The sequence below is a fragment of the Ambystoma mexicanum genome, chromosome 5q, assembly GCF_040938575.1.
Source record: "Ambystoma mexicanum isolate Mex_15411 chromosome 5q, UKY_AmexF1_1, whole genome shotgun sequence".
NCBI classification, from domain to species: Eukaryota; Metazoa; Chordata; class Amphibia; order Caudata; family Ambystomatidae; genus Ambystoma; species Ambystoma mexicanum.
Genome location: NC_090933.1, coordinates 783,346,524 through 783,373,577, shown reverse-complemented (window position 1 = coordinate 783,373,577; position 27,054 = coordinate 783,346,524).

The window sequence follows — 27,054 nt, the reverse complement described above, 5'->3', positions numbered from 1 at the left end:
GGTAAGCAGAGTTGAGGTTCCTCACTATGAACTCCTTTTACTCCTTGTCCCTTTGTTACATGCTCTTACCGCCTCCTGTCCACCACAAAGGTCCACTCAGCATGGGGCGTACCTACAGTCCCTTCCCTTTCTGTCCTAGCCTTCCCACACAACGCCTTCTCTCTTCATGTGTGGTGGGGTATCCCGGCGATAAATCATCCAGGATGCCGCCCAACTCAATTAGTGTTACTGCAACTTGGTCTGGCGCTATCAGTGCCGGATCACAAGTTGCGGTACTGCAGTAAATCCCCATTTATTTTGAGTCCATGGGACTCAATGGGGCATTTTCGGTGCAATTACTGCAGCAGTAATTGGGCTGTTGTAATTGCACCGAAAATGGTAGAAAGTCGGTGCATTCACCTCCAGCTTAGATCTGGAGGTGAATGCTCTGAGTTTCCCCGAAACTCGGGATTGAGCGGCAATATCATTACCGCCTCATTTTTACTGCTCTGCCCAACTCCTGATGAGGCCCATAGTATATGACATTTTACAGAGTCTAATAAGACTTTATAGAAGGGTGCTAATTGAATATTCTAAATTATTGCAGAATATATTATCAATAGAAGTTGATGACATTCAGCACCCGAAGAAGACATGCTTAATTCCATACTGCATAGTGATAGAAACAACTCACTAATCATCATCAACAAACAGTGGACCACACCATATAGAACATTGATTGGATTAATGTAGATGATTTAAATATTATTCTTTTCATGAACTGAACTTAAGAGTATTTTTGATGCATTGCAAGTTTAAGTGTTTCAAGAAATATGTCTTGCTTTCAGTGGAATATTGTAAATGAAGGAATATATTTGAGTTGACAAATATACATTTATCAATAAATGATCATTGAAGTTACTTAAAATCCATAAGGAAGGATTATCCCAAGGTACACGGCAGAGTTAACCCATCAGATGATTTCCTGCAGGGTTTCTGGTCACTGCCAATGTCTCTACCAACTTCCACTGAAGATTCTCTGCCACCTCCTTGTCCTTCGTTTAATGTCTTAGCACCTCCTCTCAATGTGGTCTTACTATATCCTCTACTAGATTTGTCATTGGTGCTGCTTAATGGTCTCTCACCACCTCCTCCTATTGTCCAAACACCTCTCCTGGTATCAGTCTTCTTCCCCTTCTGTCTCTCCTTCTGTCTCACCTCCTCTTTTTGGAATCTTGCATTTTTCTCCTCCTGTTGTCTCATGAATTCCTCCAGCTCTGACCCCCAGTGTTTGCTGTCTCACCATCACCTCCTCCTAAAATCCTCCCCTCTCCTACTCCTGTTGCCTCACCCCTTACCCCTGCACCCTCACCAGCCTCTCTTGCTATCTTTCCATCTCCTCGTCCAGTTATTCCACAACCTTCTTTTCTCTCAATACCTCCTCTTGATATCTTTCCTTCTTCATCCCATGTTTGCTCATCTCCTCCTTCAGTTGTCTCACCACTTCCTCTTAATATTTTTACTTCACCCCTGCAAAGCCTGCCCACTGTTCCGTGGCATTGCTATTTTACACAGTGAAACTCATGTTATGCACAGTTTTAGTAAGCAGGGGCAACCAATATGTCAGCTATATTGACCAGGTTGTATCTTGGTCCAATATATTGATGATCTTTAAATCATATGACATTGTCTCCTCTCATCCTAAATAGCAATGACAACAAGAGTTTACATACAAAAATAAGTATGACCGAAATGTATTTTCTTTGCAATAAACTGAAAACCAAAGATGGCAGATTAGTGAGCATGTTATACCGAAAACCAACTACAACGAATTACATGGGATGTGAAGCTGCTCACGCTCCATTAACATGCAGTGTCTCCCTTGAGGAGTTCCAAAGTGGGAGAGTACCTAAAGAAACTATCAGAATGAGGCAAGTAGCACTGCCTTTAGTAAATCATTATCCAGAACATGGAAAGAGTATTGTGACCACAAATTAAAACAACCAAATACAAAATGCATGATTTCAGGCTATATCACACATTTGGTAGCAAAAAACAGATATAATCTGTAAGCCCTGTTCAACGTTAAATGACATCACTGACAGACTGGGAGAAAAGGCAAAGATGACCTTATTTTAAGGGCATTCCTGTACGCAGTCTGCTACCAACAATGGAAACACACAGAGACTAGCTCAGCAAACATCAAAATAATGGGGGATTTAGAAAATGCACAAGGTCCAAAGCCTGTGAATAAGCCACACATAAGTGATTGTTTACACTGGGTGGCAGAGCCTGGCACATTAATCAATGCATGAACTGAGTGATCGCCTTTGTTGTTTCTACAAACTTTTCAGGGGAGGACAGGCATCATTTGGCCTGGGGCAAGTATACATTTCTGGTCCATGTTGTAGCTACCCAATCATATAAAGGAGCAGCCCTAACTTTGCAAAACAATTAAATGCAATACCAGCTTCTCACCCAGCCCCACATTCTCAAGCATGTATAGTAAACATTGACATTACTCTCACTCTATGCAGCAGAGCTGTCAGTTATGTTTGTGGTTTCCTAGAGATGCGGCCCCCAGGGAACCTTTCCCACATGCCAAACATAGTAAAATGAGTTCATCATGATAAAATAATTTGGTGAAAAGCGAATGCTGGCATTTGAGGCAGGTTTCCTCATGTCCCAGTTTCCAATTTGATGGCAGACTACCTCTCTTCCCATCCCATCTGATCCAATCTATAGTTTTAGACCAATTTAAAGAGGTGAGGAAGCTAGAGAATTCATTGGTAGAGCTGGGCAATAGCTGAACTAAGGTGTCTGCCATTGCTCTAAAAGCCAAGCATGAGGTGACATGGCCAAATACCCACACCCGGCTTCCCGCCTTCCCAACAGAAACCCCTCCCTTGGCATCCTGCCTCCCCTCCAATATGCATTCTATAAATGGTTAACGTTATAATTATTTATGGACTAGCAATGTAGATCATAAACCCATATGAGCAAGACTTTTCCTATAGATAGTCAAAGGAATAAGGCACAGTGATGCAAAGTGATTGGCTCAGGATCACATGTGTGAAGTTTGTAATGCTGGATTTGAGTCCTGGCTTCCTGGTTCTACCATTCCCAATTAAGGCAGGAGGGGAGACTTCATCATCTCCTTTTTCATCTTAAATATTAGAACCAACAAAATGTTTTCTGCAAAGTTGTGATTCAAGGGCTAAATTAGTACACCTTTCAATACATCTGCCTTTCAAAGCACCAAGTCACATGATGAAGCAACCTGAGAAAATATAACAGAACTCTTAATTGAAACAAATGTTGATTAAGCAATTATGCATCACTTCTTCAGGAAAAATAAAGAGGTCAAGCCAGTCCCACAATCAAGTGCATTGGTGTGCAGGTCAGGCACAGGTTTCATCAACAGTAACTCAATTTGCTGACCAACCTTTCTAGATTTCTACATCTGTCTGATGCCCCTTCATGCCAATTCCTTACGATTAACATTCAGACCTCGGTTCCCCTTTTGCTCCATCCCTTAACCCAACCCCCTTCCCTTACCTCACACCACACACACACGCCGTTCCCTGGCCCACACTGCTCAGTCACCAATTCCTTGTCACTCACCCCTTTCCATTGTCCTGGCTCCCATGTAGACAGTAGACAACTTTGATTTCCCAGTCAGCCTCTACCAGGCACAACAGAAACCTGTGGTCTGAGTCTTCCTGCTAATTGTTGCTATGAGGTCTGCACTTAGACAATCCAGAGTAAGAGACACCAAGGGGACCTAACTTTTCTTGTGCTCCAAGCTGCACTTTCTAGGAATGTTAGCTGCATATTTTAATTAATGGAAGCAGATGAAATGCGAGGGGAGTCTACCTGGGATCTGGTGAAGGAGAGGGAGACCTCTTAAATTTATTTGTGTTTTCTAGGAAGGTGCAGTGTGTGTTTGTGTCTCTGTGTGGATGTATGTTTATGTTGCCTTGTTTGCTGCTCTGGTGAGGTATTTGAGCATATTTGTGACTGTGTTAAGTATATGTGGAAGAATGTATCTGTTTTCATGTGACTAAGTATATAACTGTGGAAATGTTGCTGTTTTGTAAGTGTGTCTTGTGTTGGTCAAAGAAACAAGAACGTTAAAAATGGTAAAAGACTTAGGGGCTCATTCAGAGTTAGATGATAACAGAAGAATCTGTTTTTACTGTCCACTCAATTCAGGGTTTTATCAAATAGCACCAGTTGTATTCCATGGGAATACCAGCAGTAGTATTTTAGGCAGACTTTCTGCAAAAAAAACACAACTTAATTTACATTTTCTTTTAATATCAGGGCTATTGGAAAGTGAAAGTAGAGAACATTTTGAAGGGGAGAGATATTGGAATTGGAGATCTATTGACCATCCCCTGTAAGGTGAAGAAAAAACTCCAGGCTTGGGACTGGATTGACACTGAAGAGCGGTGTGGGAAATATACATTGGGTCGTTTGGTGATTGAGGATGGAAAGGGTATGAATGCGCTTCCAACTTACCTGCAGAAATTCCCCTCTCCTAAGATCCGCAACCTCCTACTCCGTTATCATTTAAACATATTGGGGACAAGGGGAGTACAGTGGAGGAGGAAGCGGCCTGGGGTCTTAAATCCATGGTGTAGATTTTGTAAGATGCCGGAAATAGTGGAATGTCCAATGCATTTGATAATGGTTTGCCAATCATTGGTCCAAGTCAGAATTATTTTTCAAAAAGTCAATATGGGAAAAGTGATGACCTTCAGTCCGAGTGAGTGGTGGAAATGGGTCCTGATAGGTGAGCAAACTCGATTGGTAATTGCCACAATAAAAATGCTGGAGTTTTTGCTATTGGGCAAGGGGGACTTAAGATCCTCTCTTATCATCTAGAAATAGGGCAATTGAGAGAAGGATGATGATTGACTAATAATGTTAAAAGTTTTCTTTATTTAACAGGATCATGTCACATGTATTTGTTCCTGAATGTTCTGTTCTTTTTTAAGCCAATAAAACATTTTAATTAAAAATGTATATATATTCTCTTAAAGGTTGTTTTACTGGACAGTAAGCACAAGCACTCCCTTTCAATACAGTGAATAAAGCTTCTACAAAGGGCCATGGTAAGGAGTGAAAAGGTGGTCATCTCCAATGCCCCCCATCGCCATACCCATGTAATGCATAAAAGGGTCAGAATTCACTTTCCACTTTCACATTGAAGATGGAAATGGCTAGGAAATAAATATTTAAAACAAAGGTTTTTTAGGCTGCCACTGGCTGGGTGGTATATCTGAAATACCTCTGGAGTTATTTCACAAATACCTCCTCTGCTGGTGGTACACTCTGAATTTGGCAGGTTTTCAGAAATACCACCAGCAGAGGCAGTACGTTTAACCAAGGGTATTTCATAAAATACCTGCCCAACTCTGAATGACACTATTAGTTTGTAGTCTACTAATAATTAATATCTGACTGTTACATCCTTCTGTAGGTGTTTTAACCACAATATAGTAACATCCATGGGTGCTATTCATGTTGCTATCAAACTCGTTTCGTGGTGAACTCACTAGTGATCAATAAATTCACTGTCTCAGGGGGGAAGCATTCCTAAGGAATGTAACTGAGGACAAACTCTAATAAGACATGGACCATTACATCCTTGGAAAGTAGGAGTCGTGATAGACTGCTGAGGATTGTAACAGCCCGATGGTGGATTGGCTGCAGTGGTGGCAACATTGCCATTGGGGGTCACAGAATCTGTCATTTAAATGAGTATATTACCGCTGTGCGGTATGAACATGCACCTGCAGCCTAGGCTCTCCTCTCCCTCCCTCAGTATGGAGGCCCTCATCTGGGCACCACCGAGGCACATTTACAACATTTCTGAAATCAAGATGAGTGCCTCACGTCATCTACACATAAGCCAAGCAAACCTTGTAGCACTTTGTTCTTTCAAGGCAGGCTGGATTTTGAAGGATTTTCTTTTTTTCATTAATTTTGTATATATTGCAACTCTGGTCTTGGGAGAAACAACCCAGTCTGGAGGCGATTACCACCTTGCCCCCCTCCCCAGCCTGCCCATGACTCTTATGCCCTTGCAGGTTAATGAATGCAAATATAGTATCTACTTTGTGCAACATTTTTGTGTCATGAGAAAAAAGGAGACTTTAGTGACCCCAGTTCACATGAGATTCTTTGGTGCAAGTCGTGTGAAAATTGCAAAAAGGCGGAAAGACCAAGTTCTCAGACTTTAGCAACTAGAGTCCAGGTATATGTCTTCACAAGGTGCATTTACACCATAACAATACAGCATAGATGAAGAGATGCGCGTGTTTTTTTAATGATAAAATGCACCTTTTCCAACTAAGATTGATGGGAAGAAAACGGGGATCTGCAAATGTCCTGGGCATCGACATCATAGTGCTGCATCATAACTATTAGATGCCTACTGGATCAGTCTACAGAATATTACTACACTGTTACCACTAAACTATTTAGACCAGTACTGTACATTTGAGCTCGCTTGGGCAGCAACCCTGTTGATATACATGCAATAAGGCTCTGTAAAATAAACCCGACCCGCTGATGGAGTGCCTTTCTGCATTTCACACAGACACGTGCAAAACATAAATATATACTAATAGCCATTAGCACCCAGTGTAGGACGCTGGAATCCTGATAACTAATCAGGATCCATGGCTTCCAAGCAATGTCTGCATTAATCCTGCAAGTTGGCAGAATTCTAACTTCCACCCTCAGGACACTCTCCCACCATTACCAGGTTACCTCGTCTTATCCTCGGTCTTGCACTCACTGCCTGGCCCACGTTCCTCTCTTGCTATCCCCTCATCTCATTCCACCCTTTCCCAGACCACTCCTCCTTCTAGTCTCACTGGGACTCATTACGAGCATGCCGGTACACAGTGAATGTGGCAGTAATTCTGTTTACTGCCACTTTTACTGTATCAGCAAATCATGAGTCAGAGTCAATACCATTGCCGGTATGTCCTATGCTGGTAATACCAGTGCAGGTAATACCAGTGCGGAAAGTGTAGCAATGGTATATCTGACGACAGTATAACCAGCACTGGTATTAACGACACAACGGTATTACCGGTGCATTACAAGATGGGAAATGGTGGTAATACCGAGGTTTTTTGGTAATACCGGCAAAAGCAAGGCGGAGGTGCCTCCACCTGAAAGCAGGAAGTAAATGCATACAAGTGATGAAACAGAAGCCACAGGTGCACCCAATGCACCCAGGTACACACAATGCATTCATGAAGGGGCCAGAAGGGTTACACCTCCCCCAACCACACATCCCACCCTCACCATGCAGCCACTGGTGTGGGTGCACATAGACAAGCAGCTGCTCCAGCTGAACATTGAGTTGCAGGGACTAGAGGACCAACACAGAGAACATGTAGCAGAGGAGATGAGGAGGAGGATGAGGGTGAGGCGAAGACGCCATACAAGGCTAGAGCCCATACCTAGCCCATACCCCTGGTCAGGGCTTCACCAATGACCCTGAAAGACAAACAGATAGTCACCCTGCACAGGCTGAACAGGGAGAACATTTTGGAGCTGCTGACCCTGATCCAGGAGGAAACTGGAAGCAGGATTGGATTAACATCAGGACAGCCATACCAACACTGGTGAATCTGGTGTCTGTCCTGCACTTCCTTGTGACAGGCACATTCCAGCACACTGTAGCCACACTGCAGCCACACTGCATGGTATCTCCCAGCCCACATTCTCGAATTTGTTCAGTCAGGTGCTGGAAGCACTCCTGTGTTACAGCATATCACCCTACCCACCACCCCAGGACAGGTGAATGCAGCAATGGCACAATTCTACACCTTGGCACACATGCCCAATGTGCTAGCAGCCCTGGACTGTACCCATATATAGTTGGTGGCACCCCAGGCATCAGAGGAGGTCTACCGGCATCACACGCAATTCCACCTGCTCAGTTTCCAGGTCACCTGTGATGCAGAGCTCACCATCACGTACTGTTGTGCCCGCTTACCAGGATCGGCCCATGATGCCTTGGTCCTGTGTTACAGCACGCTGCCGGGATACATGAGGGCATAGGCCAACTACCTGGTTATTGGGTGAGCACATGCACCATCACACTAATCCTGCAGTACAAGTGACATACAATGTGAAGGTGGGTTATACACATGGAGATTGCATTCCCTGACAAGGCCCTGTACTTGCAGGACCCTCCTACACAGCCCGACCATGATAGACTGCAACCCACAGGAGTGAGCCTTGACTTACGGTGCAGCAGTAAATGGCCAAGGAATGTTACCCCAACAGACCAGCTACACACACTGGACTACAGGTACCACAATGCAACAGCACACCTCCCACAACATCTATGGGCTGGCAAGAGGGAAAGGGTGTCCAAAGTATGTCCAGGGGGTTCCCCAAAAGTCAGGGAAAAAGGGAAAAGAGGACACCTGGCAAAATCACCAATGACCAAGATTACTGTCCAATCAAAGTAAAACCACACAGTACAATATTACACAAGGTGATTAGTTGCCCCAATGAGTCTCTTCAATTCGGAATGACCTGGCCACCCCCAGACACGTTTGTGCAACACGGGGAGGATGGCGAATGACTAGGTGCATGGCCCACAAACACCAATCAAGCTCATGGGGTGTCAGTTATGTAAAGGTGTGAAGACCACTGGCATACATGGAATGACATTCTGCTAAAGTCCAACTAAGGGACATGACACTGGCAGTTGACATGGCATGTACTCAGGTCACCATGGAGATGAATCCATAATGGAATTCACAAAGACAACCGCACATGTAACCCAGACTTCCATCAGGAATAATGCATGGGAGCAATGCATCGGCCCTAACCACTCACCATGGCATGCTGCCCTGTCAATCACAGACCATGAAAGCAACGAGTGTTGGCTATGAGCAGTTTGCAAGACGTATCATGACAGGCTACACATACCCCCTGTGCAGTTGACTCTACATGCAAGGACTGGAATGTGAAATTGTGTTGTGCAATGAAACATGTGACATGCATGTACAGACTGTGTATTGAGATGTGGTTGTTACAGGCAACTCATCCACAGATCATCATGATTGACACCTATGTCCTTTTCCCTTTCTAATGACTTCACTGAGGAATCCCCAGACACCACAAGAGGTTGCATACAACCGGACACATGTACGGACTACGATGTGTGTGGAGTGCCCCTTTGGCCTGTTGTTGGCATGCTTCCACTGTTTACACTGCTCTGGAGGGGCCCTTATATATAGGCCTGATTAGGTGGAACAGATTGTCCTTTCATGTGCAATGTTGCACAATATCTCCACACGGCAGAAATATTCCCCTGTCCCTGAATGTGGACATGCCACCCCCTGAGGAGGTCAACACAGTGCCTACAAGTGCTGTGCGTGCACAAACTGAGCAGGTAGAGGCTAGGGAGGGGTGCCTGGCTTGGCAGGAACTAATCGACAATTTTATCTGAGCACCAGCTCTGCCCTGCTCTTTGCTCCCACCTGCCAGGGATATGGCCTGTGCAGTGGTGGGGGCAGAGGATGTACCTGCAGTGTGGAATTGCCACTGTCTGTGGACTGTGTTCCTGTTGGGAATAGAATGACATGCTGTTAGTCATCTAGAAGACATGTCTGCGGACTTGCATGACATGACACTCATGAAACATTGTGTGTGTCCCAGAGATACTCAATTAATGCAGTTGGTTTGGTTGGTATCGCTCCAATATGTGCTGCTCCAACTAGGTGGTGGTAGTGCCTGCTGAGGGTGTACACTGTGCATGCATGTGCACATTGCCAGTTGGGCTGCCAAGGTGGCTTAGTGTGGGTGCTGTGGGGGTTCACTTTCCGACAATGACTATCTTGGCGCACATGGGTGCTTCTCATGTGCACTTGTAGACCTGAATCTCCATCTGGATGCTTCTTACCCCTCCTCAGGGCTCTTTCCCAATCTCTGGGACTCACTCTCTTTCTGTTCTACCCTCTGGCCCGACGCATTCCGCCGGGCACACCCTGGATGTTCTCATCTTCTCTGACATCCCTCTCAACACTCCTCTCTTTTGGACTGACCACTTTCTTCTCTCTTCCCATCTGACACTCTCTGTCCCCCAGGTGAAGCTGACTCCAGCACTGCCACCCATCCAGCCCATGAAGAGTGTGTCAGTTGAGGATTTTGCCGCTACTTTCTCGCCTCCTCCTATGCCTGCGGCTGACTCACACTCTGACACAGCCCTCTCTAACTTGCATCTCATTATCACTAACACTCTTGATGTCCTTGCCCCTGTCATGAGGACCCACTTGAAGCCCACCTCCAAGTGCAACTCTTGTTATGACTCTGACCTTGCCAACCTCAAACGCAAGTGCCATGTGGCCAAGAGGAAGTGGAGGGCATTAAGCAGATCCTCTGAGAAACTGGCCTGTCGCCTGCCCCAAAGGCAATACAGACACTCTGTCCTTTCCAAGAAGAGAGCCTAAATCCAAACCTGCATCTCTGCAGCCTCTAACAACACATGCAAACTCTTCTAACTCTGCATGGAGCTGGCCAATCCTGCTGCAGTCTCCACTCCTACTTTTCCCTCTTAGACCCTCTGCAGGGCACTGGCTTCTCACTTCAGCACTGAAACTCAGGACATCCTGTCCTCTCGCTTCTCTTCGTCTCCCTCTACCTTTCTCGGCCACTCTCCGGCTGCCTCTCTCTCTCCTCCTCTGTTCTCCTCTTTCCCTGTTTTCACTCCTGATGATGTTTCCAGATAAGTCCGATCTATGAAAATATCATCCAAACAGGTGCTCCCCTGCTCCTACAGAACCATCAAGTACCCCATCGACACCCGTTCTCCAGCCTTGGCTGATTTCTGCAATCACTCCTTTGCCACTGGAATCTTCCCCTCACCCTAAAGCACTCCCTTGTGCACCCTCTCCTGCAAAAGCCTTCTGCCGACCCTTCCTCTCTGGTAAACTACCGCCCGATCTCTTTCACTCCTTTCCTCCTGAAAAAGTTGGCCATCTCCCAGCCTACTCTCCATACTGAATCTATTGGTTGTCTCAATGACCATCAGTCAGGCTTTAGAGCAGCCAGAAGCAAAGAAACTGCTCTCCTGAACATTCGCGAAGACTGCTCTCAAATCTCGACTCTAGCCTTCCTTCTGTCCTCATCCTCCTTGATATTTCCTCTGCTTTCGACACGGTCAACCACACCATCCTGATCAACCGTCTCTGTGACAAACTGGGCATTGTGGTCCAGGCCCTAGTCTGGTTGACCTCCTTCCTCTCTGATTGACCCTCTCAGGCCCAACTGCTTTCTCTCTCTCCCCTGCTGATGTTCCTGCCTGCTAAAATAACTGGCTCCTGGCCTCCTTCTAAACCTTATGGGAGCCAGGCTCCTTCACGACCAGTAGCCCCAGGCACTGTCTCTGGGCCTACCTTGCACTAGGGACTGTATCTGCAACCCTAAAGTCCACTGCCTCCTTGAGCTTACTTAGAACCAGCCACCCAAGCTGCACTTACTTGAGCTTTGCTTATTCTACTCTCCCTTTCCCTCCCCCTGGCACTTCCCTTCTCCCTTGCACTTGCACGAGCTGAATGTCACAAGGCCTAGTAGGATTGTTTGTTTTGGTCCCCTTTGTCTTCCCCTTCGATGCCTTGTCACTCTAGAAACACTTGTGTATAGGCGTGTTATAAATGACTTATTTCATGTCATATCATATTCCTGCTCCGGGATCCGCACTCCTTAACCCCTCTATGCCCTCCATGTGGAGGATGGAGCAGGCTGTCTCCTCCCAGGGCGTGAGGTGGAGTGGTTCAAGCGTTCCTCCTCCTGTGCCAGTGCTCTCCATCCTGCTTCTGGCTATGAGTCTGTGGACCCTCACCTTTAGGTTGTCCTCTGCACCACCACTGCATCTGCCAATGCAGTTAGCTCTGCTTCTGTGAATTTTGGCTTCTGGAGCGAGAGGTCTGGTATACCGACCGTTTCTGTTTTATATGTTGCCACATCTATGGGGACTGGATGACAGCAAGAAATGGGTGATTCTGGGGGGATTGATTTTTTTAAAATGCCGCCACCGAGCTTCCTGTTCCGGCGATGATGCTATTTCCGCCGCCGATAATACTGGCCAGTATAGTGCAAGTAACAGTATAACTAACATGATTTTGGCAGTATTACCGGGTGATGGCCGTTGCATTCGCTAATACCGCCAGCTGGGTGTGCTGCGGCTGTGGGGAAGGGCGGATGCCTGATGAGTTCGTAGGGCGGAATTACCACCATATTACCGGGATTCTCGTAATGACCCGTAGTGTGCGCTCAGTCCCTTCCTCAATATTTGTATCACTTTAAGCGTGGGAAAATCAAAGATGGAGTAATGTGCTCTGTCATTTATGCAATGGCTGCTTGGCATACACTTTCTTCTTTTCTGCGGCTCTCCCTCATGCTTCACCCTAGCTGCCGCCCCTACATTTTGTTGCTAATAGCCTTATTGCCCACAGCTGCGTGCAATAAAAAATCCTATCTGCTTCCTCAGCATGGAACTGCTTCCAGGCAAATAAGAGCTTCTATTGCCCTCAGCTGCAGCCCAAAACTTATGGGAAATTAAGTTTCTGTGATTATCATGAGAGATATGCACATCTGACAGGGAGCGTCATTGCAGACACAATTGAAGGGACAGGCACAGTTTCCGGCTGCCTGCATTACTACAAAATCACAGTTTTATGTCACCCGCATGACTTCAAAAGTGAGTGCGGCTAATGACAGCTAGAATGCTGAAGTGTGGAAAGTTTAGGAACAATGAACTGCTGGCGATTTCATGAACTGCTGAACTTTAGGAACAATGAACGTAGAACTTTGGCAGAACTAGAGCGTGAAGAGCCATATGACAGGGGTAAGTATTGCAGACTACTTAAAATAAAATCTGAAAAAGCTATATTTTATTCTTGTTACATTCTACACCATGAAACCTACTCACATGCCATTCTTCAGATTTGTAGCATGTTGGGAAGTATGCTGAACATGTTGAACTGCCCCACACACATAGCCAAGAATTGGAAACCACTTAAAAAATAAAAATTAGAAAAAATTATATTTTATACTTTTTAAATTGTCTACAACATAGAACTTACTAACATGTCACATTTCCGGTCTGTAGCATGTTGGGAAGTATGCTGAACATTTTGAACAGGCACACACACATATCCACACATTTCCCTTTTATATATAGAGAGATTAATGTCACAATTTTACTTCACTACCAAAACTCCAAAACATGTTTTGCTACTAACGCAATTTGCTATTAGCCTTCTAGAGCTCTGGAGGGTCATTATCGCCTGGGAAAATGACCGCAACCAAGTTATGTCCCAATGGTACAAGACAATGGGCCTCATTACAAGGCTGCTGGTCCGGAAAAACGGTACCGGTAAGCTTGCGGGTGCCGTTGTTTCCAGACTGGCAAACTACGAGTTCTGTGAGCGGGAGCCTTTCAGCCCACCAGGTCTGACCTGGCAGGCGGAACGGCACCCGCTCGCAGACCTTGTCGGATGCACCAGCACCATTCATGAATGGTTCTGATGCATCCGACCTCTCCATTCCCATTAGAGTCCAATGGGAATGGGGAGCAATATTTTCTGGCGCCTGGCTATGGGCAATTACTGGATCCGCTGGGGCTGTAATGCCCTGGTTATTGCCCATTCCCGGGCACCGGAAAATTAATGACTCCATCGGCAGCCGTGCCGATATTTACCGGCACGACTACGGCCAGAGTCATAATGAGGCCCAATATTTTTAAGAATCTGTTTCCAGACCTGCTTTGTTTGGTGTAGGGCTGGGTTTCTCCAGGGAGGCTGCGTGGGTTGCAAAGTGGAATTTTTTGGTAAATATGCCAGTTGAAAGCCATAAGGCCGCTTTTGTTTCGCGTGCGCATGGAAGTCAGCACCTCGCCTAAGCTTGCTACAGCACGTCCACACCTGAGGAAGGAAAGCCGACATAAGCTCATGTTTCCCTGGTGCCAGATGAAGTGATTACTGAGCCTGCAGGCCTCAGTTTGCCTTTAATCTACTAACACATTTTTCTGAGCATCTGCATTGCAGTTTGCAACCGTTTTATGAAATGGCCAATGCTGAAAAGAGAAGACTGTAGCTGTTTTCAGCCTGCATAAATATTTCACACGATGAGCAATTCTGCGATTTGACAATTACACTTGCAAAATGTATAATCATCTCTGCAATAACACAGTGGCATTTAAAGGCAACAATGGGAATGTGCGCCACACAGTCTACTGATATTGACTCAGTTGCGTGTTTGCACTGTAACAACTTTGCGTCCTTGTGGCCTCTGGGTACATACAGTCAGCCCTCCATTTGCAACATTTTTAGCAGACCGAAGATATTTTTTTATTGACGTCAACTCTGTTGGCCCGATTCAAAAGGGAAACTAAACAAGCAAACGAGTCGATTTGTACCTCCCCTCAAAATCCACACCAGTGTGCATGTGCGCAATGCATGTGATTTGAAATAGAAAACAAATTGTGAAGCACACACACAATAAACATGTGCAAGTTGCAGTGTTCATGTGCAAATTGCTTTGCAAATGCCCAGTTAGTACAGCTGCAAAAACACGACCACGGACCCGATTCTTGGAATTTTTTACTGAGGAGTGACTTTGCACTGCCGACACAAACCCTGATTCATGGAACTGTGCAAAGTGTATTCTTGCCATGCAAAGCCATTTTGTGCTGCAAAAATGAATTTGTACTGACTTTGCACTGCAAAAATAATACACTTTCCACTGTTCCATGAATCAGGGTTGGGTTTGTGCCAGAAGTGCAAAGTCACTTTTCAGCAGTGCAAAGTCACATTGAACGTGCAAAAAATTCCATGAACCGGACCCATATGCGCTTGTAAACACAATAGAGTAGAGACTGCTCACAAACTATTTGCATAGGAGCTCATTTTCTAAATCCCTGTAGAATACATGAAGATGCTAAAAACAGGCGTAATGGTGTTACTCCTGTCTTAACGCCTGCATTCATGCTACAGTGAATTTTCATTGTTTTTGAAGGCAGAGAGCGGAGACAGCACACAAGTTACATTTCCGCCTCCCGATTGCCCTTCACCATCAAATAACAAAATGGTTTTAGCCCTGCATGAAACTTTCATACTGGTGTAAAACCAATGAAATCTTATGGAAATCGCCTGCTTTTTGCACCAACAATAAGCTGGCCGTTTCCATAGGAAATCATTGTAAATATAGCCTGCCAATGCATAAATGGCATGCAGCATTTACTCTCTTTGCACTGTGGAGTGCAAATAGAGAGAAGTGTAATGAGGCTTAAGCTGCCTCTTTGCACTTCACTTCTCATTTGCACTCTGCAGTGCAAATTTCAAAAATTGCCGGAAGGGTATCTGTTTGCACATAAGTGCAAACGTAATCGTTCCCCTATGGGTAAATATGGTATTTTTTTTAAAATGAGCTCTATAGTGTGTGTATATTAAAATTATTCAAAGAGTGGTTTACAACAGTGCATGAAAATAAGGAAGGGGGTAACACATGTCCAGCCCCACAAAGCTTAAGTGATTCACATAACATGAGCTAAATATGTGCTTTCCCTGTCCGTAACCACAATTGTTCTGATTGGGCCAAATTATCTACATTTCTCCCTTATCCAAAAAAAGGAGCAATTAAATTAAAATTAAGCTTTGCTGATTGCCTGGTAGGGAATGGGAAACCAATCAGTATTATCTCAAAAATGATCTTGCGAGGGCAAACATTAAGCAGACTCTTTTTTAAGCTATGTTTAGAGTGTGACATAAAAAGAAATACAGTAAACACATTTCTTTTCATTTCAGATTAGTTCCCTCCTTTGTACATCTCAGGAAGGGCCTGAAGACCCTTCTCTTCAAATAATATCTCACCAATCAGTGATCTCACCATTCAACCCCATTTCTGCCCACAAGAGTTACCCATCTCAACTACCCATGCCAGCTACTCTGCTACCCCTGTGCCCTACTTATAACCCACTTGGTGGTGCCCCTTGTTCAGAGCACTCAGTTACTTCCTAGCTAGGGTTGCACTTCATAAATCCAATATATACATACATGCATACATTTATGCAACCATTCTCGTATAAAAGACAGTCTGATTCATTATCACTACAGTGCAGGCGTACAAGTGCATTTGCTTAAGTAAGTATTATAGCAGTAAGTATTATAGCATTAACTATCCGTTCCACCGGCTATACCAGGGTTAACGTCTCGACAGCCCGAGTTAAAGGTCCGAGCAAAGCAACCCCCCAGTATAACCCATAGAACGGGTAGTTAGTTAACACTATTAGCACTCCAGGTTACCAAAGTGTTAACCCGGGGTATTACAAAAAAAGTATTTTCATTCAAAGAACGGGGCATGCACGGCACCCTGTTCAATTCAATGAATGAAAATACTGTGACACGATGGCTGCCATGGATGTGGAACGCGGGGCTCCATATGGAGCCCCACTTCCATTTACATGGTGGTCAGCAAAGTGAATTGGAGGTAAGCTGTGGCAGCGGCAGTGGCCCGCCACAATCAGGTGAGTGGGGCTGGAGAGGTGGGTTGGGGTTAGTTAATAAAGGAAGGGTGGGGAGAAGATGGTGGTGCGGGGCAGGGGAAGCATCCATAGTGTTCCATGGAATGCGCACTGAGAACAGGAGTATCAGCCCACGATCCGAGGAACCTGATTGGCTGCGACCCTAGCCCTGAATGATAATAGATAATATATCCCCTTGCAATGAATCAAGGTTTTAACATGGCTAAACCAGTGAGAGTTGTTTGGCTTTTTTTGTACAAGGTCATGTGTAACAGAGGAATACACTGTGTACCTTCTATAATGGAATTCTGAAAACAACATTTTTTCACGCTACTTGGTCCTGTGCAGTATTTTGTTTAGTCATTTGTGCCGGCGATGACTTGTACATGTTTTTATATAATTCACAAACATTAACATGAGCGTTCTACCAGAATAAGAAATGTTTCCTGAACATTTTGATGTATAGGCACTTTGCAATCAAAACACAAATAAAGTGTTATCAATCAGTAAAAGCGCATGGTTTGTGGTCAGTGCAATTAGGAGTTTTCACACAAGTGTCCCAGTTTTGGAGAGTGCTGCTACACAGGAGAGGGTAGAAGGCAAGTGATGTTTTTTTTATAAAATCTATCCCAGAACAGATAAGATGCCATGGTCTAGACTTTGCTCCTCCTCTGCACTCAAACTCACTGTCCCATTCCCCACATTCCTCCTCTCGCTTCCACTCTTTAGCCCAACAAGTTCTGGATCTTTGGAACCCACTGCCCACAAACAACCAATGCCTGTGCAACTGCGGATCTCTTCACAGCTTGGCTTAAACTTCAGTTACTAGCCAAAGAGGGTGCTCTACTAGCCCCCTCCCCTACCTGACCCCACCACTCTCTCCAATGCCACATGATAATGTAATTCTGTTTGTACACTCCTTTTTAGTTTGCAGCACTTGTTCCCCTTAGTTAATGTTAACTCTGCAAGTCGCCTTGTTCTTATATTATGTTTTGTTTTGCATGTTGCCCCTTGATCTCACCCTTGTAAAATGGCTCATCATGTGCAACTTTGCAGGTGCATTTCCTGGGAATGCCTCTGCCATCTCTGAATGCCCCATGCCCTTCTAGACCTACCCCGCCTTCTCTCCACAGGGAACCACGCATCCAGCCCTACAGTCCCGCCACTCTGCTTTCTTCCACTGCAACTGTACAAGTAGAGTACCCAACTATTCCGTTTATGTGCTGAAAGCAGGACTCGAACCCAGGCCCCCAGCGCTGTAACGCAAGCTCTTAACCTCTAGGCCACTGCAGTTAGCTGGAATTTGGGGGAGCTCGGGTGCTGGGAGTGCAGATGTTCTATCCTCATTTTCTTCAGTGAACATGTTTCACAATGCAAATGGGTATGCTCGCAGGGACATGCAGAAGAAAGATATATACGCCCAAAAGCTGCTCTCAGAAGCATTGCCACAAGTGGCTCAAGTGGAAAGTGCTTAGTCTTGGAATGCTGGAGACCTGAGTTCTAATCCATTCTCCGGACATGTATCTTTTTTCTTTTTTGAAAATGCGTATGCATTGCCCTGTGCGATCAGTCAACAGCTAGTGACCCTTCAATACCTGCATTCCTACTAACAGTAGTGCCTTTGTTTTCTGCAATCTGTCCTTGGTAACGCCCATACAAAAGCATGTCTCTCTGGCCCCAATTGACTGGAAAAAAACAAGGGGAAAATGTGTAATCTACGGGTCATGGTTGATACAATAATTGCCCTTTGACTCAAACAGGGCACCTTCTCGAGATGCTGTGAGGTGACCACCGGCCCCTGCATAGCAAACAAACCTGTTTCAGCATCTCACCAGCAACTGAATGTGTCGCCTGCAGGCTACACATAGGAGGCTGCAGTAGGTGCATTAACCCATTGGGCTGTCGACCCTCCTTCCTCTGAGAGCAGGAAACTGAATTTCCATGTTGCCTTTGGCACATTAGATCTATTTTTCAACCCAATTCAGGTGATGTTTTGCTTCACGGAGAGATGATAATCATTGTGAGGTGTCAGCCACTAATAGCTAATCTGGTCAGTTAAATCTTTGACTTTGTCATTGGGGTGTACTGATATGCGCAGGGCAGTCTTCTGTCCTCTGCTACTGTATGCTTTCTTATTGCTGCTTGCTCATGATTCCTAAATGTAAACACTCTGCTCTCTCATCATGCTCTGTAATCCCCTAGTGATGGTGGCCTTGGTGACGATGATCTTGCTGGAATACTGAAGCCTTTTTACCACCCAGAAGCCCCAGAAGCCTAGTGAAATTAAGGGGCGTGCACCTCTCACTGGCCTCTGTTTACCCCCTGGCTAACTGAAATTAGTTCTGGGCTCTCCAGACAAATGTGTCCATTCATGAGAGAGCTAGGAATAGGAAGGCTCTTTCTGCAGGCACGGTGGGGAAGAGTCAGAGAGCTACGTGCTTGAGGCATCCTTCCTCCTCTCTCGCTCATTGTGTTCCCTAACTTCTAACTCTCTGCCAGGCCAGGCCCTGTTTCTTTCACTGCCAACCCCTCTGACCCCTCGTCTTCCACCTACTTCCCGCTTTATTATGCCTTTTTCTTTTTTGCTCTCTTCTATGGCCCTTTGAAAAGGAACGCAGGCCTAGCTAAGCCTCATGAAGGAAATCTACCAACAAAAGATGCATTCCGCGCTTTTTTGGAGGTATTGTGAGACGAGTAAGAAGGGCTGAAGGGGAGATTGGGTTTTTGAGTTGGGAAGCACCATAGGCGTAGCCAGGATTGTCTAGCAAATGGGGCCTGATGCTAATGTAGGTGGGCCCACTACACTGACAAAAATATCTGTAAATACCCACACCGCGCTGCTGAGTGGGCATTTACAGATTTTGGGTGGGCCTTGCCCCTTAGGCCCTACCCTGCCTACGCCTCTGCTTGTCCCTGGGGGTTAGAGCCCATCCTAAAATGGTCAAAATCTGAAGATGTTATTTAGTTTAAAACAGTTGCTGGTGAACTTGTCACTCTCCCTTTCCCCAAAAGCCGGACTATCACCCGTCTTTTCCTTGAAACCGAGGACAGGATTTTTAACCGGATATAAACTTCAGGACAGAGGGCTCAAATGATGGACAGTCGTGGCAGAACCGTGATTTCTGGTCACCCTACTCAGGAGTCTAGAAATGCATGTACAAAATCGTTATGCTTAAAGCAACAGCACCATGATCATAGCACTGACATGGCATGACCTGCTTCTTTACTCGCCCTTTGCTTTCCTTGCACACGCTATGGATGCACAAGCTAGTTCCGTTATCGCAGACTAGGGAGAGGGTTGCATGGGGAGCTACAGGGAAGAGTGCTTGTGAGCTGGTAAAGAGTCAGACATTGGGGCATTGGAGTGTGTGGGAGGGCGCACTGGAGCGAGGAAAGAAATTCCCTCAACGAAACTCTTGGAAATGCACTGAGACACTGTTTATTTCTTCAGTCTATTTCAGTTTGTTGGCACCTCCCATCATCATCATCATTAAAGTTCATGACCCGACTTCAGTCCGGATATTTTTGCCATTGAACATGCTGCAAAAAACACCCCGACCTTCATTGAAAAACATTAGGTCTTTGGACCATTTATTAAATATTGGTGTCACCTGTTGCATCCAATGCATGTCCACGCTTATGGAATATGCACAATGGACGACCTAACACATGGGGTATTGCATTCTTTTCTATGCACGCATAGGCCTAACAAACACCCATAAATAGATGTGTCAAGCCTGCGCTAGATTATTTCAGATGCCATACACAGGAGCTTTGTTCGAAATTCTGTAACAGTACAGTGGTACCACGCCAGGTGTAAAAATAAAATCCATCCACCTTGATCACATCCCATTTTGGGATTTATCTGTAATGTCGCCACCAAACTGTTGCAACCTGACTAGTGTGCGGTATGTAATGACCGTAATAAGTGTATATTAAGCAGTGCGTCTGCCCTGTGCATGAGGTCTTTGATCTATAGAGTTAGAGTGTTTGGGATGCAGAAACCAGAATGTTATCCACTAGACAGTCCAACATAAGTTTACTCTAGTTTACAGCTAGGTGAGTAGTCTGCGCCTCCACTTTATTCATTTGAAGAAATAAAACGACAGTTGAATTACTTTATGGTTTGTATAATTTATGTGGGTTTAAAACTATATAATAAAGGGATCAGGGTGACTAAGAACCACACACATTCATCAAGTTGCCCAGACCAAAAGAGGATATTACTCTTGGTGAGATTGTCGGAAAAACACCTGTTTTGCCCCAATGCTTATTAATGCATAAACATTATGATCTTGACAATTGAATTTGTGGAGTAGGACACACGTTAATTACATAAACATTGTACATAATACATTAACTTTTTGTTGTTGTCCAGTTCAATTAGCTGGATTGGAATACAGGAAAAACATGTATTGTCCCTTATAAGAAAAAAGGGTGTGATGAACAAATGACATGTACATGAAATATGTTTCGGCCAGTTATGCACGCTTTAGTGAGGCTGACATGTAGATGTGATCAATCAATCCGCACAGAAGATACGATCTCAACCCAGTAATAGGATCTTGAAACTTCTACCATCATATTCCGATAATGAAGGCTTTCGGGTGAAGTATTAAAACAACCCCTATAGCCAGGTTCTCCCAGCCTGAGCACAGGAGCACTGCAAATGACCTCGTCCATAGCAAAGTTGAGCATACGGCAAAGAATCGTAGGACACCCTGAATTCCACCAGCTTTTCCGTCCTGATGAAGGCCTACTACATGTCAACCTCACTAAAGAGTGCATAACTGGCCGAAACATAGATGTGTCGACTACCAATGTGTCAATAAATAAATAAATCAATCAATCAATATATGATGTGTACTATTTACAATGTCAATTGAGCACTGTTTTGTCTGTATTTCACTGTCATTCGTAGTTCACAATGAGTATGTTTAATTTCCTTTAACTATAGTAAGAGTCTACTTTAAATTATTTAAATTTGACATGAACTTATAATCACCTCGTTCATTATGACGAGTCTGCCAAGTTATACACCAATCTCCTGATGAATCTTAATTCACTTATTCTTCCAGTTCTTTGGTTGTTGTATTCCTGTTCCCTTAACATAAGGTTGGCTTGGATTGGTATATTGCAGTTATATTTTGGATATGAATCTTTTATTAGTAGTCTTTCTTTCAGGATGTTCCGTGCGTGTTCATGTGCAATTAAAGATCTTTTTTGCACAAAATGAGCACACCTTATAAAGTGGAAGTATCAACACACTATTCAGACTCTAGAATGTTGGGGGTGTGAGTTTCTTCTGACAGGAACATCAGTCCAACACAGCCAGCAGAAGATCAGTAGGCAGGGCAGTATTTGCATGTGGGTATGCACCACGCAAATAAGGACACTCCCTCCCCCAGTTTATGGGATTCAAGAAGCAAACTGCACATCTCCCGAAGTGTTGCACCATAGTGAAGGATCCGCAGGAAAGTTCCAGTCCCAGATTGCATTTAGGGGACAAGGTGTTGCACAGGCAAAACATTTGGAACCCACTTTGTTAACCTGCTGTCCTGCTCGGAGCAGATGTTGAAAGCAAGTCAAGAATTGCCACATGACAATGGTGCTATGCTATTCAGCTGATGCTCTCCAACAGGGGCCTGCAAACGTTGGCTCTCCAGATGTTCCAGACTAAAATTCTCATGATGTCTGGCTATTGACTAAGCTTGTTAGGAATGATGGGAGTGGTAGTCCAAAACACATAGAGAGCCACAGGTTGTGGACCCCTTGCTCCACAACTAAAAAGTATTGAAATCAAATTAAGTGCCAATCATTACAAGAGTATGATCCTCAAAAAAATAAATAATAATAATGTCATCGTTACTGTTCTAAAAGCATTAAACATTACCATAGAAAAGGCAGGAAAAGTTGGGAGGAGCTGCAGAATGATTTGGCACCATTGCAATCCTGTTAGGGGGGTAACACCTGTTCTTCCTCTCTCCTAGTAGAAGAAGGCAAGAGAGGGAATCACGGACGAAGGCCAAGGGTCCTAAGGGTGCAGCTAAGAGGGCCAGATTGCTGGGAACTGAAAGATGCCATCAACAGGAGCACATGCCGTGCTAATATTTGGAAATGGTGTCTTTTGAGTTTCACGTTCTAAGAAACACACTACCATTTCTGAAGATCTATCCCCGGCAATGCTCTATTGAAAACCGGCACAAGGTGTACTTAAAAACCGGAAAAACAATGTCAGTGTAGCTGTTGTAAACTGATTTAAATGCTAGCTAAGGGCGTGTATGCTTGTCCTGAATTCCCATAAGGAATCTTTGTATGCTGTGCCCATTCCCACAGTTATGACCTGCTGCCTTTGGGGTCTTCTCGGGGGTAATAAACAGAGCACACGTCCTTCCTCTCTTAGCGAAAGAAGGTAAGGGAGAGAATCACAGTGATTCTCATCTCCATAAATTACAAAGTGGTAGGTAGGTTGGTAGATAGCATCTTGGCTTTTTTCTTTTTCTTTTAAAATGGGTAACCCCCACATTTCGCTCCCCGCCCCTCTAATGAATGCCTTCCCCCCTCTTTACCAACCATTCAAACCTACCTATTTACATATATCTTTATATATCCTATCACAATGAAACCTGTCACAAAGTAACTTAACAATTTGTAATTTGTATCGATATAACCATGATAGAAATGGAATCGCTGATGCAGATCTACGAACTGAACATTGCAATTAAGGTGAGACTTTTGGGCACTCACAGAACATTCTATGCAACAGGAGCACCTGTGTTTGTATGTTTCTACTTGCATGGCTTTGCAGGATCAAGTTCCAAGGAGCAAGCTAGCATTTCTGAAGGAGTTCCATCTGATGTTCATGGAGAATGGCAACTTGAGTGAGAGCCACTGCACCTGATCAAAGCACTGGACTATGGTCTCCGAATGAGGCCACGTAGACATCAGGTCTCGCCTACATCTAGAAGCATAAGGACACTGAGCAAGCCTCTGTCTCTGCTGCTGACTTGATGGAGCATCACCCTGATGGAAATTACATTTTAAAATCAGCAGAAAGCTTATTGATCTGGATACAAAACTGCACTCTGTGACTGAGTTGAGGAGGAAGAAACTAGAATTGCAGATCGTGAGAAAAGATTGGTAAGATAATGTAATTCATCTTTGGAAGCAAGGTGAGTGCTGATCAACAGAGCATTGAAAACCAAAGCAGGTTCTGCAATGGGGATTCTTGGGTTTCCTAAACATTGTTAAAGGTGCAACTCATGTGACTTTCTCCAAAAGGGAAGGGAGCTGCCTTTTCCCTAACTCTACCACAAAACTTCATCCAAACTGAAAGAGCCAACAGAACCTAGGGGCAAATCACAAGCAGTAAGCCAAGACCATTCCCGATGAGAGTCATGTGCTAAACAGTGGAGGAAAAGCATCCTGAAAGCAGCAAATGAGAACCAAAGCTAATTGGGTGAACATAAGCTCTAGCTATTAATTTATCAGGACTTCAGTAAGGATGTAAATGATAAGAAAGAGTTTTAACGAGGCCAGGGAAAATCTACACTACAAACAATTTTGAGGAGGAGTGTTTCCAGTCTCACTGCGCCAACACATACAAATTTAAGACACTGCTTGGTTTGCAGTTTTATTAGGTGAGTATGGTACAGCCTAACACGTGTTTCGAGCAACACTGCTCTTCCTCTGAGGCTTGGATTGATTGTTGAACATACGTGATTACGTGTTGTAGTTGTACTGAAGGTACAAACCTTGTTATATTCCTCGCAATTGCGGAAAGCTACCCAGTTAATATATCCGACCCGGTGGTCCTGACTGAACGATCTATTCCCCCTACAAACAATTTTGTCTTAACCTGCAATCTTCAAAATCAAACAAGCTAAACAGGTTATGTATCCAATGAGGGGGCGGGCAGCGGCTCTATTTACTTGAGTACTATTCCTACTGTCTGATAGCTCCCACTCAACCTCCTGGCACTGTAGCCCAGAGTGTATACCATTCATTAGATGTGTGATCATGTTATTTGCCTGTCTCTCTTTTTCCATGTGTATTTATATTAAAATGTCTGCATTTGTGATTATAGAAGTGAAAAAACCTGACATGAGTGTGGAGAAAGCGTGGGGGCAGTTGATGCACACATAATTATTTGAAGCTGTGGGGTTCTTTTAATCAGATGGTGTATCTGCCGACGACAGTTAGTATCTCAGTCCCATAGATGTATATGACTGATGGAAATGCATTGGGCAAAATGGTGTCGCTAGCATGCTGTGGTTACGTTTATTTTTATTTCAAAATCAGTGCTGCGTGGCACTTCCTTGCATGCGAATATAGGGTGGCTCTGCAAGTCCTCGGTATTTTCCTAACAGCCGCATGTCTTCAGTGTTGGACTGGCCCTGTTCTCATAGGAAAAGGGTTGGGTTTGCTGAAACTGTGTAATATAGGGCCATTTTGAACATCATTTCCAGGGCCTCTTTTGGTCCCCAGTCCACCCCTCATGCATTGCTGAGAAGTGTTGGGGGGGTGGAGGGGAGGGCTGGGACATGCGCCTTTTGGACCCCATCAATCCAGGAGCAGGTGGGGGAGAGTGTCACACATTGTCACAAGCTTTAACTGTGCATTGAGCCTGTGGGGGAGGTATGAAGAGAGGAGTATGGCAAGTCAAGAGAGTGAGAGAAATGTGCACTACACTCCAGCCTGAGCTGCCACATATGGGGAATTTATCTAGATTTTAACAAAAAACATTGACCTGCAAGACGTAATTGAGAAGGTTCTAGACAGGTGAAAAGCTGGTGACTTGGCTCTACAAATACACAATACTGATACCAGGATTAGTGCCTTTGACCACCTGTACTATCGCTATCCTCAAGCCTCCTGTGTGCCATCATGCAGGATAACCAACTGTCTGGGAGTGATGAAAATGAGGGTGCCAAGGCTGATTGTGTTACCGCTGTTGTTTAGTCTGTATCCCGGGCCTCATTATGAGTTTGGCAGTGGAGTAACAAAAGTTGTGGAAATTCCGTACTGCCATCTTTTATGGCAGCAACAGAATTACCATCATTTTTACCACACAACCGAATCCCGAGTTTTGAGGAGAAGTGGAGGGTTTACCTTCAGCAAAGAGCTGGAGTTAATCTCCACTTTTCCTCCAAAAATTGTAGGAATTCCAGCTAGCAGTAATTCTGCCAAAAATCCCATGGAGTTCTATGGACTCCAAAAATGGGGACTAACACTGCCCTATCACCACTTGTAATCCTGTGGGTGGGGCCAAGCCTAATTTGCATATGATCTTTCCCCTTCTGTAATGGCTTGGCAGGCAAAGAACGATGGTCTGGAGGGTTGCCCCGAGCAATGCCAGTGGTTTAGATTCAGTCTAAACCTTCCAGCCATCACCTCTTTGTTTTTGCTTTGTCACCCCGAGTGGGACGGGTATGCCCAGATGTGGGTCCCGTGCCTGCTGGGCCTAGAGACCCAAGCTACTCCTCACTGATGAGCCCCAATAAGGGCGAAACATGTTTGGGGATGCTTGCGATCTCGTGCAGAAGGGATGTGACCTAGCAGGTCTGGCTGGACTGCCCCTTTTGGGGTGGGGCCAAGCCTGATTTGCATATGATCTTTCCCCTTCTGTAATGGCTTGGCAGGCGAAGAACGATGGTCTGGAGGGTTCCCTCGAGCAATGCCAGTGGTTAAGATTCAGTCTAAACCTTCCAGCCATCACCTCTTTGTTTTTGCAAACCCACAGGCCCAACTGGCGGTAACGATAACTGATTTTGGCAGTATTTTTACTGCCAAAATACTGCTAAAATCATAAAGAGGCCCTTTGTGTAGAAGTTAGATTTTTTGTATCTGTTTAATAGTCTTATCAGTCAGACATTTCCAGCCTCTTGTGGCAAATGTGGAGGGTTTGAAACTGCCAGGAAAATGACTGGGCAAGGGAGACCCACTATAGGAACAACAATAATTTATGTAGTTGTTAAGGAATGCAGACTGTGCCTTTACAGTCTAGTCCAGATAGTTGTTTTAACCCCTACCCGCACGTTTTGTCATTGAAATAGTGCCAAGTGAGTGTTCACTTGTCTGGTACTTCACCTCCGGCACTTCTCCTGATAGCAAATCAGAGTTTGCACTTTTCTGCCCATGTAGGGAATATGTGCTTTTTGTTCTAATAGTGAGCATTTCTGCTTCTGATGTTGAGAGACACATTCAACTGACCTGTCTTTGTCAAACGCTATGATATCTACACTTACATTGTAATTGTTTTTAATGTACACATTTTTGCTGTGTTTCTTTTTCATTTCCTGCTTCCACATGTTTCTGCATCCCTATCTCTTCTTTCGTTCCCGTTCCATGATTCTACCATGGAACGCCTCTTAAGAAAAGGATTGGAAAATGCTTTCAAAGCCCAAGATAGCTGGTTAGGGTACTTCTGAATGTGAGTGTATTGGTAACCTAAAAAAACAATTAATGATGAAATCAAAGAGAATCAGATTCTGCCCATTGATGAATTC